Source organism: Falco punctatus, assembly GCF_963210335.1.
Source record: "Falco punctatus genome assembly, chromosome: 6".
Taxonomy (NCBI): Eukaryota; Metazoa; Chordata; class Aves; order Falconiformes; family Falconidae; genus Falco; species Falco punctatus.
The window spans coordinates 72,742,721-72,761,813 of record NC_137585.1 but is presented as its reverse complement, the minus strand read 5'-3'; the positions used below and the strand labels follow the sequence as shown (position 1 = coordinate 72,761,813).

Sequence of the window (19,093 nt, the reverse complement as noted above, 5' to 3'; positions counted from 1 at the left end):
CTGCTACTCAGTAATTTTCTGCATAGAAATACCCTCTGTGCACTGTCACCATTCACTCTGTGACATGGTGGAAGTACTGTACAGACTATTTCTGTTGGATTTCACTAGGGAATGTTATTTCTCCCTGGAGCTGCTTCCATCAGCTTCATGCTATTTCTGTCTCCAAAGAAACAATTCTAAGCAGCACCCTTCCTACTGGTATCAATCCTTTCCCCTCCTCCCTCTCAGAGCTGGCAGTCATAGTTGACCCTGTGCCAAATTAAAACTCGAGAGGGTTACTATCCAAAGCATTTGATATATTTTAACGCTTCAGGATCCTTTCACTGTAATTTCATCCTATACTTGAGCAATGCGTTGCTCAGCTCCTGAATTGCCCCAATTCAATGTGCCCAGCATCCCGAAGCACTGCACTTGTGTGAGGGCAGCTCTGTCAATTAGAATATCAGTCTATGACAGCAGCATGCTATTACGACTTTATGGTCTTAGATGTCCTGAGTCAGTACAGCAGTGGTTTAACAAGCTGCGTCTTTCTCTGCAGTCCTGTGGGCCATTTGCTTGGATACAGAGAGGGGAGGGGGGATGGGAGGGGGATGGGAAGGACCATTAACCTTCTCCATGCCTTGGATAGTCCTGAACTCCATGAGTAGAACCCCAGCTCTAGTCTGAATCTAAAAAGCAGCATTTAACTTTCGTGATCTCCTCACCATTACTTTGAAGGCCATTTTACTTAATTAGAAAAATGCACCCAAATTATGTCCACATCACTGGCATCATATGTTACCCTCAGTGGCCCCACAGAAAAGAGAAACATCGTTAAACATAAACTCTCTTTCAACAAATGCTATCCTGTCAGCAGTTATTTCATGCAATGTTATCTTCCTTTCCTCCCTATTTACCTAATGACTTGGTGTTGTTATTTATACTACTTCTGTGTTGATTTATCCTACCACCATATGTTCACTTACTTTAGATTTGATGATAATCATCTTTTGTGGTACATGCACTTCCATGTACTAATTATTGCTGAGATGCAGTTGTTCGGTTTTCAGAAATGAAAAGGCAATTTCTTTGTATTTTTTTATCATTCAGAAATACAGGCTTCTTTTGCAAAAGAAGGGGGAAAAAAAGTTTTTTTTTTTTTAAAAAAAGATTAATCTTTAAAATAACATAGGAATACAAAAGAAGTAAGAAGGTGAAACAAGAATAATCTGTGAAATATTCTCCATTTCTAAAACTTTGCTTTGATAGCTCTGACTGCTAAATGTAACTGTTGTATAATTTCAGAGGATATTCAAATAGATTGCAGAACCTATGACAAGAAGAAAACATCTAGGCAGATCTGTATATACTTAATGGTGAAAAGTAACAAATACTTGCTGTTATACTATTGTTATCCAATCAATAGTATAGCTCAGACTATTCCTGTATATGTTGTATTACATTATGCTAATATTTTAGGAATCGTAAGCCAGCTGGCTGATACAATGGTCAAAGTGGGTTTTGTGTGGCATGGAAATTCATAACTGATGATCTTCACGGGGGTTTTGTATTCTGCATTCACTCCATTTTGCAGGATGGAGTGCCAAAAATGAAGATTTTAGGTCTAGAGAAAAGGGTGCTCTTAATTCATTGATTCACTTTGCAGAGGGACAGGAAATCTTTTAGCCAATGTTTTTTTCATAATCCCATAAAACCTGTCCTTTAGCAGAACAACACATCAGAGATGAAAGCCATAGAAAGCCACTTCTTTCCTGACTTTCCTGTGGAAGGAGTGAGGGCATACCACTTTGGCTGGTCACACATTTCTGAAGAATTTGATTTGTATTGATACATTCGGTTCCTTGTGATGTTACCCGGGAATTTTTAATTGCTCTGCAGCAGCCATCAGAACTGCAGTATCCTTGATGAGTCTCTTTCCTTCACTGACCTAGCACTAAACAAGCTGCCTTTTGTATACCAGACTGCAGGCTGCATCAGGATGTATATATTAATATCTTGATGTTGAAAACCGTACCCTCAGAACAGAAAGGAATCAAAGCTGCAAAGACTAATTGAGTACCTGAAACACCTGCCTCTGTTTTGTCTACAGAGGAAGTTTAGAGAAGCACTCTACCAGTCAAATCCCATATTTAATCACAAAGGGTTTTAAATAATTTAGTTTTGATCCACCAACCGAGCTGAAAAACATTGGGAAATATTTTTATTTCACCCAACTGAAATAAAAATATTTTTTTAACAAAAAAGACTGTAAATGAAACATTTTGAACCCCTAAAATAAAGGAATAAAACTTCAGCTTTAGTTTTATTTCGAAGTGTAAAATTAAGCTTGGAAAGGAACCCTGTTTCAAATAATTTATTTTTGCACATGTTGAAAAGAAAATATTTAAAATAATAGAAATTTAAATTTGTGTATCAGGGTTAAAGTTGTTTATAAGTTCAGTGCAGATGTCTGTCTATATTTGACCTATCTGAAACTACAATTTTTGAGAATTATATATTCACTGATCTTTTTTATTCAGATCTCATATAGCACAAATATTATACGGAATGGAAGTTTTAGTACCTCTAAAAATGTGGCAAAACCAACTTTTTTTTTTTTTAGGGGAATAAAAGATTGAATTTCTTTTTACTCTTCAAATGAAAATAAAAATCATCTTTAGTGTTTTTACTTCTAAGGATTCTATGGGTACCCATTCTTTCAGTCATGGCCTGTGATCCTGTGGTTTGTGCATTCACGTTATTATTGTTATAGCTGACTATAAGCATGACTCAGTAAACTTCTGAGCAAAATATGACTACACCTAAGTAAGTGGTTATCCAAATGTTTAAGTGTTTCGAATCAGTATGTTTAACCTTTCTGATTTCATCATTTTTAGCGTATCTCCTAACAAGAAGGGGAAATGTTGGCTTGTCTGTGAGATGAAAGAATGCAGCTTCAGAGCCCAGGCAACGTGCATCTCTGAAAGAGAAGGGAGGAACCATCAACGTCTGCATCATGGAGACCACTGACCACAATCCCCACCCAGCCCTTGCCAGAACAGCATCTCTCAACAGCACCCAAGGAAATGTTCTCTGTGCTGCATGTGTCACCTCACAGAAACACAAGCCTGAGAGCCTGCAAGATGCAGGAGCTGGACCTCAGCTCTTCCATCTCCATCCATAAAACCAAACTGCTGGAGGGCTGTGCAGAGCTGTGGTTTGCTCCCCAAAGCTGCTCACATGTGGTGTAACCCGAGCACCAAATAATCTTGGACTGGAAAGATACACATGCAGTAAACTCGCCTTAAGAAAATAATTTCATCATTGAAAAATTTGCACATCCAAGATTTTGCACGATTCAAAGGAAAGATATTTTCATAAATACCTGAGGATTTGAGGGCTGGCAGTTGTAGTATTTGTAGAGTTGTTTACAATAATGCTTTTGGAATAAACTTCTGGATTAATCTTTTCTTCCATAAAACCCCAGAAGAATTTTGTTCCATAAAACCTACAGGAGAATTCCCCAGTTTCTCCATTCTCTGAGGCATAGAGCTGGGAGGAGAAGATTTTCTACTTTGGTATGATAACCAAGATGCTCTTAAACATGAAAGTTCCTAAAAACAGTTTTAATGTGAATAGTATTTTAAATCAAGGGTGACATTTTTACTTTTGTGCTAATGATATCATTTGTCAGATATTTTTTTCTCTTCTTAACTAATTTAGAGAGGTGTTGAAAGCTTTTTGTAAAAGTAGTATGTGTCATATCACTTGGATGATAATGCTGAATTTCTTGCAGAATTTCATATAACGACTGCAGTTGTATATCGTCGTATAGCTCTGTTCATTACCTGAATAGATAACAAAATTGCCCTTCAGCCATCACGGCTCTTGCATCTTTGAAACACATGTGTTGATGGTTGAAAGATATCTCAGAATATCCGTAATGAGCAAAAAGCCTGATCAGAGAAGTGGGTGGTATCCTATTCACTGAGGTGCTACAGGCATATAATCAATAGGGCTTGGAGGACGGAGGTCATTTTTATCTCCTAAATTATCTTGTTCATTTATATGTGAATCAGACATTCATTAGCATTTAAATATTTTTGACATTTAAGACACTCCCCTATTTCTATGAGATTTTGACACAGTTTCATTGAATATCTTTTTATAACCTGAATCTAGGAAATTATTTTAACCATTTCTACATATTCTGTCAGCTGTGGGCGAACCATCAAGGATTTAGAGGCTTGCTTGTACTTAAACACTCAAACGTACATGTTTACAAGGAGCTTAAGCCCTGAACAAGGCATTTACTGTTACATCTTTTTTAGAGGCAGTTGAGGAATCCTCTGAGGCAGAAAGCATGAAACTTTCTGTAACAGTGGCTGCTGCAAGCAACTTCCAAACCCAAGTAGGCAAGGCAGAAAAAGGAGGGAAGAAAATACAGTACTGTGTCTGCTTTAAAGGCTGGAAGCTGAAGGGAGTGTTTCAGCTCCCCAGAGGTCAAGGGAGGAAGCCTGCAGCAGACTACTTGAATGTTAAAACTTCTGTTTCTAGGTATCTCATCCCAGGTGTGAAACGACTCTTTATGCTGATTCAGATTTTACTGAGAGACCTAACGCCAGTAATAGAAAGCAAGAGAAGCCACAGAAAGGAAAACGGCAAGTTACATCTTTGTATCTGGGTTGAGTCTTGTATTTTGGACTTGATCTCTATCTGAAAATAGTTTTTCCTCAAATCAAGAAAGCTTCTCTGGGTGTCTGGCTAGCACCTGAGTGGAGGTGCTGTTATGCCAGGTGCACCGTTTGTAGCTGGGTTTCTGAAGGAGTGAGAAACTTCAACCATTTTAACAATGACCTGCAATTTTGTTTTATTTCAGCTTGTTGAACTACGGATTTCCTACAAGCATGAGTATCTAATACTTAAAGTTGTATCTAAATACAGCTGAAGGCTTCTGTCAGGGCTGGCCCAAGACACCTGGTGCTTAGTTTACAGGTGTCTGTTATCACTTCCCCATGGTTAGGATCAGCTGGGGTTTGTGCAGAGGGAGCAAAAAGAAGCAAAAGGAGCACTTTTATAAGGAAAGACAAAGGAAACAGCTACAGCATAAAGACCTTGAAGTACATCAGCTGCAGCATCTCCTGAGAAAGACTTCAGCACGTTTCCTCTCATCAGCTACCCACTTCTCCCCCTCTGCCTGGCTACAGCTGTGCGAATAAAGCATTCTTTTCCCCTGAAAGTTCTGGAAATGAGAAAAACAAAGCACCTTTTGAGGTCAAGCCAAGATTTATTTTAGGTTCTTGGAGAATCAAGAGGTTTGGGTGTTGTTTTTTTTTTAAAAAAAAACAAACAAACAACAAAACAAACCAAAAAAAACCAACCCAAAATGCTCTAGCTTAAACAAAACATTACATTTGACAGGGAGGAAAACACTTTGTTTTCAAGCCTTGTCCTCTTAAAATAAGTGTCATAATGAAAACCATTTTGAATTGAAGAAAATAAACAAAAGCAAGCTTTGTTTTTTGGTTTGTTTGCTTTTTTTTTTTTTTTATTTGCAATGTCAGGCCTGTATGATTTTTTTTTATTATTCAGTTGTGGTTTAATGCAATTAGGAATTTTGTGAAATCAGTGCACATTTTGGAAATCTTTTTAGTGTTCCCACAATTGTGTTTTTCTTTGAAAATAATCCATCATAGTGGTCATAGGTTGCATTCACTTCTGGTCCACAGACCTGTGCTGCCACAGACACTGTTTCTAGCTGATCCAGTAACTGAAGTTCCCTACCAGTGAAAGCCCCCTTACCCACTACTTTTTTTTTAGGGGAAAAAAAAAAAAAAAAAAAAAAAAAGCGGCAAACCCTTCAATTTGCAGGACTTCAAAAGAAAACCGTGAAATCTCTGTTCTAGAGTAATAGGGAACTTCTGGTCCGTCTTCTGACCTTTTGCCTCCAGTAACTGAATGTTTTTGATACTGAAGTTCCTGCAGTACCTTGGTGAACTCCTGCTCTATGACCCTCTCTTCTTCACAGCATCCCAGAACTGGCTGCCTGCAGAACAGAGTGGGACTATCAAAACAGGCAACTAAATTCCCTTATCTCATTTTTAAATCCCCATTATAAGAACACAAATACACACATTTTTAAAAGCATTTAAAGCTAAATTAAAAACAAAACACCAACCAAGCAACAAAGCAACCTTACTAAAAGGAACCGAGGAACTGAATCTTCAGTTCTCCAGAGGACGAGGGCAAACTCTGGTTGCTTCTAAGCCCACTACTAGGAGGTTTTTGTTTCCTGAGGTTCAAATACAGCCTGCCTCACCTTTTTTTCTTCAGGTGTGGAGCTCTGCATGCCGGTGTAGGCTTTTCTATCATCCTTATTAGTCTTATATGAAGCAGCTGTTACCTCTTTCTGAGCAGCAAGCAGGTTGCCAGACAGCCTGAGGGGCTAACCATCTGACATCCATATTTTGTTCACAATAGGTCCATGACTCATGCTTTCAGGGGAATACAGCGGTAGGTAGGTTTTGCCTCCTTTTGTGTGATGATAGATGCAGTTTTATTTCCTACTGCAGCTGGACAACCAGTACAGTAGCATTTCTTTTCTGAACCACCACCCCACCACCACCACCCCCCCCCAAAAAAAAGTATTTAGCTGCACTGTTTCATTTATTGGTAATGCATGCTCATGAAACATTACACAAATAACATTTCTCTTTAGTACCTTACAATGAACTCACAGCCAGTTCAATTCAGGAATAAGACAAAAATAAGCTTCCTAGTGAAGGCTTTTGACTTCTATGGTTTTTAACATAATGCCTTGTGATAAGACCCTCCTGGCTGGGCAGGAAGGCACAGTATAGTTTGTATTCTAGTTATGCCCATGTACCTCGAGGTGACTGTGCTAGGCACTGTGAGGATGCTGTGAGTTTGTTGTTCTCCAGGACAGCTTACAGCCTCGCAAGAATGGTGAGAAGCAGGCTGGAAGGGTGAAGAGGTGTGCTCAGGGGCAATCAGCAAAGCCAGATGTAAGCACCCAGCTTTTGATTTCCCTCTCTCCTGTTGACTGCCTGGAAAGTTTTTTTCTCTTTCAGCAAAAAAAAGGATGGAAAATTAAAGCTCTGACAATCCTAAGGAAAAAGGTAATTGAAATCCACCAGAAACAACCTTTTTGCTCTTAAAATCCTAAAGGATTATTTTTTTCCACCCCCAGCTTTGTGCAAGCTCCTTAATTCTTGTCAATACTTCAGATCCATCTCTCCAATTTATTCTTCTCAGAAATAATTTTTCCATTTAAGTAACTGAAAATCACCCCTTTCTTTACTGAATTTTTCTTCTTTAACTAAACCTTTCCTGTGTTTTCATTTGCTCTCCTTTATGCTCCATACATTCCTTGGCCTGGAACCATTCCTTTTTCATCTGAACTATAGGATACATGCAGTGTTATAAAATAGCATAAGCCGTTTATATAATGTAAATTCCACTGATTAATTGATTCTGAAAAGTCCTCTTTGGCTGATGAGATATGCACATTAAAGAAGAGACCAAGAACTGGTTTTGACTTTCAATGTACCCAACTCTGTTCCCGTGACTGAACTGCTCAGAATCACACTCAGCTGTGGGATTGCACATTCAACAGGGATATATTGAAAATGAAGCAATAAGGCAGCCTCATCAGTGCACCCCTAGTCTGAATTAGTACATGAGAAATAAATCATCATAAACAAATCACTGTGAATAATAATATACTTCAAAGCATTGCCAGGTTCATTTGATTTAAAAAAAAAAATGTATTAATTAGGAAATGTAAGGAAAATTTAATGATGACTGCTGTTTTAATAGAAGTCCACATTTACACATCCACCTTGCTTCTGAGTATCTCCCACTCTCCCACCACGTCAGAAAAATGAGTGGGCTTATTCAGAGCGTTAGTTTAGAGAAATACCCATTTCCCTTGTTTTCTCCACATGCCAGCTGTACATTTGCACTTCGAGTAGTTCTGAGCTTTGGCAAAGCAGATACTTAGAAAACAGACATTTTGCTCCTTGCCTCAGCACCTTCCTTGAGCAGACACCAATTCTCAGCCCTTTTTTTGACTTGTACTTAATACATATGTTTAAAAACATTGGATGTCTCTTTCTTCACCCTCTCAGCTGTAATTTCCACGACTTTTCACTTCAGACAATGATTTTTAATATGAAGTGGATATAGCATTGTGTAAAGCAACAGAGTTTCAAAAGATGAATGCATAGCCTTCGGCACCAAGAATCTGAAGTTCTTAGGATGTTCTGATCAAAGCCTTCATTTCTTTTTCACTCCAGCCAAAACATAACCTGGCATCAACACTGAATAACTTTCTTTTGAATTCTCTAGAGAATACTATTGTGGTCAGTGTTCAATGAACTCAGTCCAGTAGCTGCATAAACAATTTTGTTGCTGTGAACTTAGGTATGCATGTAGGATAGGAAGTGTGATGAGATTACTGATGGTCTGTGCTTAGGGAAAGAGGATTAGGGCCTCTACTGGGACTGTTTCCTAAGAGAAACAAGCCCCCTTAACGATGAGCTCAAAGAGCTGATATACTCAAAACATACCTATGGGCTATTAGTTAACAATTATGTTTCACTATCCACAAGTTAAATATAAAAGATTCCAATTCAGAGACAGTGGAGAGGTCCATTGATTTTAGTACAATTTGCATGCATCTCGGGATAACTGGATCTCCAGAAGAACTCCAGCAAACAGCACTGAAACAAACTTGTGGGGGGTGGACTCAATGTTTTAAAGAGTAAGATATAAAAGAAAGTGAAAACAGAAGTGCGAGTGATCCAGGACTTAAAGGTCTGAGCCTGAATTCCTTGTTACTTTAATGCTATTTACCATGACCTATTGATGTGCTCTCAGTGTCAGAAGTCTGCTTACAGTACCGCATCTAGAGAGGGACAAAGAGCTGAAGATTCTCATTTTGATCTCTGCCACAAATGGATTACATAAAAATAAATCAAAACTTTGGAGTTCATTGTGCAGGTTTTCTTTCCTAATTTTTTTTCTCCCCATTCGTCTTTCAAACTATAGTTGATGTGAATTTGCTGGAGCAATATCACATACACACACACACAAAAAAAAATAAATACAAAAAATAAAACTCCGGATATGACCTCATGTGAGGGTTTTTTATTTCTTTCTTGCTATTTAATGTCAGAGGATAATCTGTCATTCTGTCATAGTGCAGCACATGCAGGAAGGTCCAATGAGTCCAACTTTTGTCATCTTGAGCACTTGATCTATGATGTAGATGATAACACTGGCAGTCTGTAATATACGATACTTGGTTGGTGGTTTCAGAGAGGATGCTTTATACTTTCCTAGCAGCCTCTGTTATTAAACTCTTCATAACATTTACACTAGTTCAGCTGCTGAAAGAAAATGAATGAGTCTTGCAATGCCCTGGAAATGAATAAAAATGAAAACTGAAAAAGACAAAAGCAGCAGCTGTGAGCTGTGGTCTCCGGGTTGCTGGGAACTCCCCAAAGCATGACATGCAGACATGCCAGGAAAGGCTCTTTTTCTTCTGGATAGTTGACGTGTAGTCTGCATGGGAAAACAGCCATGCAGGGTACTTTGTTGAGATGGGACTTGTTATCCTGTTGTCTGTCCAACTCATGCGGTTTATGAACAGCTTCTGACTGAAGAGCAAAGTTTTGCTTGGGAACGTTCTGTAGCTGTGAAGAAGTATTTGATGCGTGTCCCAGCAGCCACATCACTGTATTTACCTGTCATCTGTGTTAAGCTGCCTCCCTCAGCTCCACATCGTAATCAGAAGCATGAAATTCCAGGATCCAGACAAAGACAATTTTAATATTTTTCATCCATCATAGCTGTACATAAGGCTAAAATCATACCACCTGGCAGGACCATACTACTTTCATTGCTCAGCACAATGCTCAGCACTATAAACTGAGTGATTAGCATATCAGTAGAGAAGAAAGGTAACAGTTAATGCAGACCTCCTTACAGCTCAAGTGGCAGCAACCATGGGTTATTGCCTTTTTTCTTCCCTAGGATAGGCACCATCTGAGTTTATACATTGGCATGTAAATACATTCGTGACATTATTATAATGACATTCCATGACAGTTTGTTTGTCTGGAAACACTGAACACAGTATTTTAAATACTCATTAAAAAGAAGATATGACAGCTCTACCTCTTGCCTGGTAGTTAGAGCGCTGTTCCTGCATTGCAAAACCTTGGTTTGAGCAAAGTACATGGACAATCAGTATGAGATTCCAAGACCGGTTCCCTATCTTCTCTTCATCCGGCTGTGCAGCAGAGCAAAACAGGTCTCTTTGAAGTACTCCTAAGTGTAAAATACAAATATATTCACTGACAAAGAGGAAAAGAGAATGACCCCACGACTTTGTCTTTGACTACAAAAGTGAGGAAAAGATTTTCTGAAGTTCCATTCCGTTTGCCAATTGAAATTGCTACAGCTGGAGCTGCCCACCCTGCTCTGAACACTTGCACAATTACACAGAGGCTGTGAATTTCAATCTCCTCATACAGACAAAGGAACTGAACCTGAATTTCTGCAATGAATATCTTAACAACTGTCCTTCTCAATAAAATAGGATGCTTCCTCACCATCTTTTTTATTTCTCTCAGAAGTACTCATAACAAAACTTTTTACATTCAGTCAAAGGAAATGTGTAACTTGACAAAACTGTGGTTTCCAATTTTTTTTCTTTCTATTGAGAAGATTGCTTTTTATTCCACTTCATCCTTCCCACATTCCAGGTCAGACTGAACTGAAGTTATTTTGATTTCTCCTAGTCAAATGAGATTTGGAGCAAAGTAAGGTGTCCATTTATCTGTTTTCCAAGACTGGTCTTGGATCTCATTGTCCAAGAGAATGTAATGGAGACTGCTGCAAATTTGCAATGACAATAAGAATCAATAAAATCAAGTGAATGACTGCAGCAACCCCCAGTAGTGTGAGCAATTTCAGTTTGACAGGAGCAGATTTGAAGTGACTGTTGTTGTGACTCACAAATGAGGACGCTGTGAAGCCACTGGCTACTGCATGCACAAATCACAAATTCCTATTCATGAGATTTGGCTGTCCAGGTGGAACCACTCCTTGTTTTATTTTTATCTGTGAATATTTGAAATTACCTGCTTCTCTCTTCACTATGTAATAGTGCTTTTTGTGTCTTGTGTTTGGTTCTTTTAGTTTTCTTGATTGCAGGCAAGAGGGCTGCACGGACACATACAGATTGCAAAACAACTGCACTTATGCTTAGTAAGAACTCTGCTTGATGAATGGATTTGTTGATCACTGCATTTATTGTTTCATGGCTGGACACAATGTTTTGTTTTAGGGAAGTTATATTCCCCTTCCTCGTGCAGATTACCAACGCTATCTCCCCTTTGAAGGAAAGAAAAGCAGCAGCACTTGTAGCTATTCTGCTTCTCCATGGACTCTGTGCCATCAGATATGGTTTAGGGACGTTCTTTATGTTCTCTTCATTCATTCCCAGATACATAAAAAAGATTAGAGAGTCCAACATTTGTCATAGGATTAAGTCCAAAGGAGAATTGTTCAACATAAATGCCAATATCAACCAGCATAACTCCTTCTCTGAAGAAATCAATGTCTATAAAGGCAAAATAGAAACATGAGGTTCCCCATTTTTGAGAGATCCCAGGGACAGATTGCAGTCATCTAGTGGTAATCTGTACCTAAATCTTTCTCCACTGGCTGCAGAAGAAGGTAGGCACATATTACTTCATTACAGGCCTAAAGTTCCCCACACATTTCACATCCAACTTAAACACATACAAAGATGTGAATAACACCGAAAGAGACAACTGTGTAACTTGAATGTTGTCTTGTTTAGCTGTTAAGATTTCTTAAAGTGTCGTCTTGGATACAGGCACACTGCAGCACAACCTGAGCCCTGTATTGCTTGCGTTGTACCTACCATCTACCTCATGTTACCTTTCCTTTTTATTCCTTTTTTTGGGGTGATTTAACACTGCATGCTATACAGCATTGATAAAATATAATAATTTTAAAAAAACAACCCTGACACTGAAAAGGTTTATAAAGAGCAGAGGTTTAAAATCACTCTATTGCCATTGTAAAGCTGATATTACTGGCAGTAATGCCACGGCATTTCTAACCAATTCCAACATGAGCTGGCACTCTGTACAAAGAAATATATTCAGACTGAAAGACAATACAGGCACAATATATTCTAGTATAAACTTCAGATTAAAAGTATTTATAGGCTTTATATCTGCAAAAGATTTGTAATCACTTATTAGAATTTGAGGATAAAGCATAAATGAGTAGAGTTTCCAAAAAATGTATATTGATTAGATGGTTGGATTTATTGATTGGCATAATTTCTGACATTAATGTACAAATCATTGTGCTTGTTAATTACACATCAATACCTGATTAACCTGAAGGTTCTGAAATCACTCTTCCTCCTCATTTATGCTAATAGAATATCCATGAGCCCTTTGGCTTTGATATCATTCATGTAAATACAGAGCCACATGCAAATCCATCAACATTGGACATACAATTTGTGCCTAAATTTTATGTATCTAATGGAGTGTTCTATCAAAGAAGGAGTTAATATAAATATATATTTTTTTTAAAGATATTGAAAAGTTAAGATCCCACAAATGCTTCCAGAGAAAGATCTCTTATATATAAGGTGCCTGACTTACATGAATAGGATCTCCCTCTTGGAGGCCTCAAAAGACACGTTTCTTTCCTTTGCCTTTACTGAGAAGATAGACACTGAAGACTTTAGGACTATGGACCTAAATTTATCTATAACTGAAAAGTCAGAATTAGACAGCAGCTACATGTGTGGCTTCTGATGTATTTCCTCTGAAGTTATTTCCTACCCTAATAAAAGCAAGTGTCAACATTACCCTGTGCCGGCAACTAATAAATGCCACGATGTTAAATGGTGACAAATATTTAATTCTGGGGGCATTCCATCCTGTGAGAATGTGGTGGAAGGAAATCATGAGCAAATTCGTCTTTATACGGTCAGGGCAGATGTTCACAGATCTTCTAGAGTTTAAGGCCAGAAAGGACAATTGGATCAATCAGTTGGATGCTTTGTATGCTGAATACCATTTCATTGCAATGTTACCTCTCTTTTTCTCTTAATAATGTATGTCCATTTAAACCATATATTTATCTTCCCATCTTTGCTTTGAGTGAGAAGATATGAGCATAAATGTGCATGTTTGTATGTGGGATTTGTTCCCTACTGGCCTCCCAAACATGCCTTGCCCTGGCACTCAAAGTTTTTTCAGCCAGAATTTTTGAAAAAATATTTATTCATTGTCTTAAACTGCTAAAAATGTAAGTTTGGGGTAAAGTTCAGGGGTCTAAGTTTTTGTTGGTGGTGGGTTTTTTGTTTTGTTGGTTGGTTTAGGGTTGGGGGGGGGGGGGTTGTGTGTGACTGTGGTAGGATTATACTCACTGTGAGTAAGAGCATTCCCCTTTTTATCCAGTTATAAAGCAGATAGAACATTTAACTCCCAAGCCATGATAATTGACCTGTGTGGTCATTCTCACCAAGACACAGTAAATAAGTATTTCATGCAGAACAGAACAGCCTCAAAAGGAGGAATTGGACACAGATGGATATACTCAGTGGGGTGATGGCAAAGTATTTTTAGGGGAGATGTTTCAGAGTGTTCTGCAATAAAGGACCAGCGTGAATCGGGAACATTTGTGTGTTAAGTAAGCATATATGGGGGGTGTAGTAGTACTTTTCTAATTATCACATTGGACTTTACAGTTATTTTCTACTTTTATCTTACTTATATTTTGCAAGAAACTCATCTACAGCTAAGTGGAACTAAGAGGTGAACAAATGCAGGTGCTTTCCTTTCTTACCAGTCAGCTTGGCCAAGACAAGGAGATTCCCTTGTGCGTGCAGAAAGGTCCACTTTGCATGTACACCGCTCCTACAGTGATACCATTCCTGTGGGAATACTATTTCTATGCATGGAATTCTTCAGGCATTGTCATCCTGAGGTAGCACCCATCCTTGATGGAACAGTGAGCTCAGAGGCTGTGATGAAAGGTAACTTGTTACCAGATCATGGTGATACAAACATGCATACATGAAAATAAGTCTCTTTTGGGTCAGAAGGAATGATTTTTGCTGGGGTAAGTAACTAGAGTTTCATTTGCTATTTTCAATATGTATAAAATGTGTGCATACCCTGAAAGGAGTCCCCAAAATAATTTTAGTTTATTTTTCATGCTAAGTACATACATCGGAGATAGATACATGGTCAGTACTGAGGCTGAAAGAGTCTGGGACAACACTGAAAGTAGACAGCCGACTGTAAAGCAGAGTAGGTCAGGCTGTTAAAATCAAAACTAAAGAAAAGGAGAAGCTATGTTACTAAGGGATATGCCCAGCAGTTGAAAATCTCTACTGTGCTTTTATTACTTTTAAATAGAGAAAGCAAATTAAAACATTTCATTAAATGCAGAGATTTGGTTGTCATTCTGACCAGGCATGCATTTAGGCAATACTCTGGAAGCATCTGCTCATAGGTACTGCCACTGCTCCCCTGTCACCACAGTCTACGTGTGCCTCGCAAACACTAATGAACACTGAAATTATTCTCCCTCAGTTATAGGGTTCCTGAACTGTCTGCAACATTTGTGACACTACCTTCCTCCTAACGTCATTTGCTGGTGAAAAGTTTTCGAACCTGTATTTTCGTTTTTTTCTCTACCCCAATAACTGACCTTGAGTCCTTGGTCAAGACTTCTCTAATTAATCTGGGATTCAAAATACGTCTGCTCTTGTCTCCTCACAAACTGACCTCGCAAAATGCTAAATCAGAAGTGAGCTCATTAGCATTCAGAACCACCGCAGATGAACAAAGGAGGAACATTACAGAAAATAAAAGGCAAGATATTAAAAGAAGAGCATTGTGGGGAGGAGAAGGAAAAAAATAATTTCTTAAGTGGACTGGAGAGAAGGAGTAGGTGAAGGAGGCCACTCTGTATCAGAACATCTTTGCAATGATCTGTCATTTGGCAGGTAGAATGAGATTGCCTGTAAATTTTTTTTCATTTTAGCTTGAATGCAAGGACTTATTGAGAAGCACATTTAAACCGGATGAAAAGCATACACAAAAATGCATGTACATGGTGCCATTATCTTAATGGACGCACAATGAACTGGCAGGTTTTTCTTCAGCATAACAATGCCCACATCTTGAATATTTTTCATTTTTCCCTACTGGTATTTTTCTCCTTCTTCCTTAACTAAACCACCTAGCAACCTTTCCCTTCAGTAACTTGTTACAACAGTCCCTGTCATTAAAACGGGGACTTTTACTTATTATAGCACCTGTGATGTTCTAAGGAATGTCTAGGACCATACGGGAAGCCTTGATTTTGGTTACTTGCCTGGAAGAGAAAGCATGTGAGAAGGCAATTGACAAAATTAATACTTCATGATATGAAATGAGTAATTTGATTAATGACTAAAGACTGATTTCTGTTGTTTGGCCAAGAGAACATTGCAAGAGTACATCATACACAAAGTATTCTACTCTAGCTAAGTTGGGGATTGAAGTAAATTTAAAAATAAACCAGCCTAGTTGCTAAGATATTCATCAAGGAGGTGACGGGAAGCCTGAATTCCAGACTCCTGCTCTCTGAATTATTTTTACTTTTACCAAATGACTGCCTAATGTAAAATGTATAAACAGTGATGGGAACAGTTACCAGAGTTCAAGACTCTCCTGCTGACCTAAAGACTATATTAGGCCATCTGTACAGGGTGGAGTTTTTTTCCTCTTTTTTTTTTTTTTTTTCCCCCCCTTCTTTCCATTCTGTTCCTATGAGTCTTACTCTCTTTGTTAGTCAGTAGGTCAAATTTCAGCAGGAGGGGTGGAAGGTGACATACTGAAGCCATATGGTGGTTAAGGCTTCTTGGGGGATGCAAATTACATGCGTTTGAATCTCTTAAATTGAAGACAGATAAATAGGAGTCTAAGGCACTGATATCTAATACCTAACAGAGATTTTTGGCACCACACATTCATCTTGCTCCAATTTGAATGAAAGTGGCTCTGGCTGCTATAACTTGTATTTCCTTTAATATTTTAGTTACAATTATAATAAACCAAACAGGCCAGACCCTGTCCTGTCAACCTGTTGGAAAGTAATACCACATGACCTGTGTCCACATGGCAAGATTCTCTTCCCCTCCCGGACCATGGCAATTTCATCCACGCTATTAGGAACACTGTAATGGTTATGCCATCGTCTGCACTGCTCCTCAACAGTATGGACTGTTAGCAGTTAAATACCATGGCTCATTTCCTACTCATGGCCTGCTGCTACTGCTTAAATAGTAAAGATGTCCCATTTCCTGTGCATGGTGGTCATCCAACAAGGCTACTACATCTGACCCTTTGCAGTACTGAAGCGTTGCTTCACCTAAATTTTAGCTAGGTAGGTTTGGAAGGGACCTACTTCCCTGGCTGTCCACTGTGCAGCTCTGCTTATGTACTGAAGATAAACATAAAGTCACTTATGAATTCATCAAGTCAAATGAAAGCAGTCAGTTTAGTTTTCTTGTATATTAGGAAGACAATGAGTACTAGCTCTTTTGTTTTTCTAGGTGGGAATTTTGGATTTAGATGGTTAAAATAAGCAAGTTCTATTTACGTACCTGAGGTTGACTTCACATCTGGCTGGTAGACAAATACATTCCTAGAACTGTATTCTCATGGTAACTCTGGTTTAGCAGCAGATGAGTTTTCTGTTCTTATTAGAAAATTATTAATATATTTGCTAAGAAACCATGAGTCGTTGTTGGGTAGGGGGAAAACAAAAGACCAGATTGATCAAAACTCTTAACTGAGATAAGGCAAAATATCTCTGAAATTCAGTAGTGTGGCCATTTTTTCTTTATATTATTTATTTCCAAACTTATCTAACCTTTCATGAAAGTGAATTAGGAAAGATTTAGGCTGAACTCGGATATACAGATATATATATATATATATGTTTATAATTTTTTTGCTAAGAATGAACCTCTCAGGGTGGATGTTTTCTTTATTCCCAGAGGAAAACCCTCAAGCTACATTTTGCAGTTTCCCTCTTGGGGCCAATTATGTAAAGGGCATCTACCCTGTGTTTCAGAGGCTACAATTATCAGTTGCCAAGCTTGCTCACATGTTCAAAGGACGATCTGCACATGTGTTTGCGTTAATTTTCAGCTCTCATGAGCACACTAATTCAAAGAAGGGCTAACTGAGCCACTGTTCAAGTTATATTCCCTCGCCCTTCATGTACAGCAGATTGGCTTTGCAATTCTATAACAGGGATTTTAAGCCTCCTCAGTGAACAAAGCACATGATATACATTAATAATTGTCTGTGGTAGTCTGACAGACTCAAAAAGGATATAAGAAAAAGGACCAGCATGAAAAAGGAGTCTGAGAGAAAAAGACCCAATGGAGTTTTGTACTGATTCGGTCTCCTTGGAGTGAATATAGCTGTCATCATCTCTCCTGTAGAAAATAAGCAGAAAAAAGCCAGCTGGCAATTATTTCTCAGGATCTTATTTATAGCACAAGGGAATTTTCTTTCTAAAGCACTGTTATTCTTTTTTAAAAACATCTTGTTACATTTGTGTATTAGCTTTTGAAAAATCATAGGAAAGTGTCATAATTACTAATTAGAATGCAGTTAAAGAGCCATTAATGAAACTCCTACATTGGTCTTTTATGCAGAGAATTGATGAGATTTTTTCCTAAGCAGGCACAGCTCTGAGACAGATTCATTAGCTGGTCTCTAACATGCACAATACAGTTAATGAGCAGAACATACATGCCATTTATTCAGCTATATCAAGTGATATTTACTCATTTGGGGAAAAGGCTACATGTTAAAGATAGTTGTTATACGATTGGAAAAAGTTATACATTTGTAATCGAGATGAAAGTTAAACTTTGGAAGAGATTATTCAGCTTGTTTCATAAATTCACTATCATTTCATCAACTCTTCATAGTTTGACCTTTTTTTCAAAATAATGACTAAGTAAATCTTTCAAATATGTGCTTCAGTTCAAGTTCAATAAGCCAAATTTTGGGGAAAAAAATCATACTGCTTCCTGTTGCTGTGCAGAATAGCAAACTGCATGAGCATAATGTTGTTTTAAGCCCATTACTTTTTCAAACAAATGATAAATAGCATGGTGAGTGATACTGAACAGCTCACAGATCTTGGGTATATTGTGACAAATGCAATTGTAAGTCCAAAGTTGGCTTGGTAGGTCAGACCTTAGATGCTGTAAATTACCACAGCTCTATATATGGAATTAAACTAAACTTCCCCAGCTAAGATGTTGTCTCTGTTTTTTGACCGCATTTATGGTTATCCTGTGATTATTTTTCATCATAGGTGTGAATAAATCAGATGTTCTATATAGATTTATGATTAGTAAACCAACACTTGCGTTGTATTTTGTGCTTACAGTTACAAAACTGGAAATATATATTGTTTTAAAGGATATGGTACCTGGTGCTGTGGCTTTGCAGTAGCTTACTTGCAATTGTGTTACTTCCAAAAGGGGCTGCTAACTAAGGGCCTCAGTCAGAAGTATGATGATCCCAATAAAGGATATCTCACCAGTACAACACCACAGTATCCTGTGGTGTATCCATGAATCTTTTTGATCCTCACACCTAGAGACATAGCTGTTTTGCAAAGCAGAAGAGAAAAGATTAAAGGGAATTTGAAGGTTCATAGAGCTGGGACCTGGAAAAAGAGGGGGGAGGAGGATTTAGAGGAAATTTCAGGCTTTCAAGGCAAGATGAAGAGCAAACAAGAAATCAGATTGTCAGAGGCACATGAATCTGGTGCCCTGATGGACAGGAGGTTGCTATGGATCCATGTGTCTTGTACCAATCAGTAGAGAGGCTGAGTTTTCATTCCCAAGGGACATGCTCACACGCTGCATCATGTACCTTACCAGCACCCACAGAAACACACAGAGCGCCCATAAAAACACGACTAGTGTGGACTGCTGGGATGC

The 19,093-nt window shown here is 38.3% G+C and overlaps 1 long non-coding RNA gene across 4 annotated transcripts in view; it reads left to right on the top strand.

Annotated features, from left to right (window-relative positions):
• Positions 1-10,401, top strand: part of LOC308065847 — a 30,759-nt gene extending 20,358 nt beyond the window's left edge. For all 4 annotated transcript variants that reach the window (XR_013928939.1, XR_013928940.1, XR_013928941.1 and 1 more), the window contains one exon: positions 2,877-10,401. This is a non-coding gene — a long non-coding RNA (uncharacterized lncRNA). The remainder of the gene's footprint in view (positions 1-2,876) is intronic.
• Positions 10,402-19,093: the final 8,692 nt, after the last annotated feature.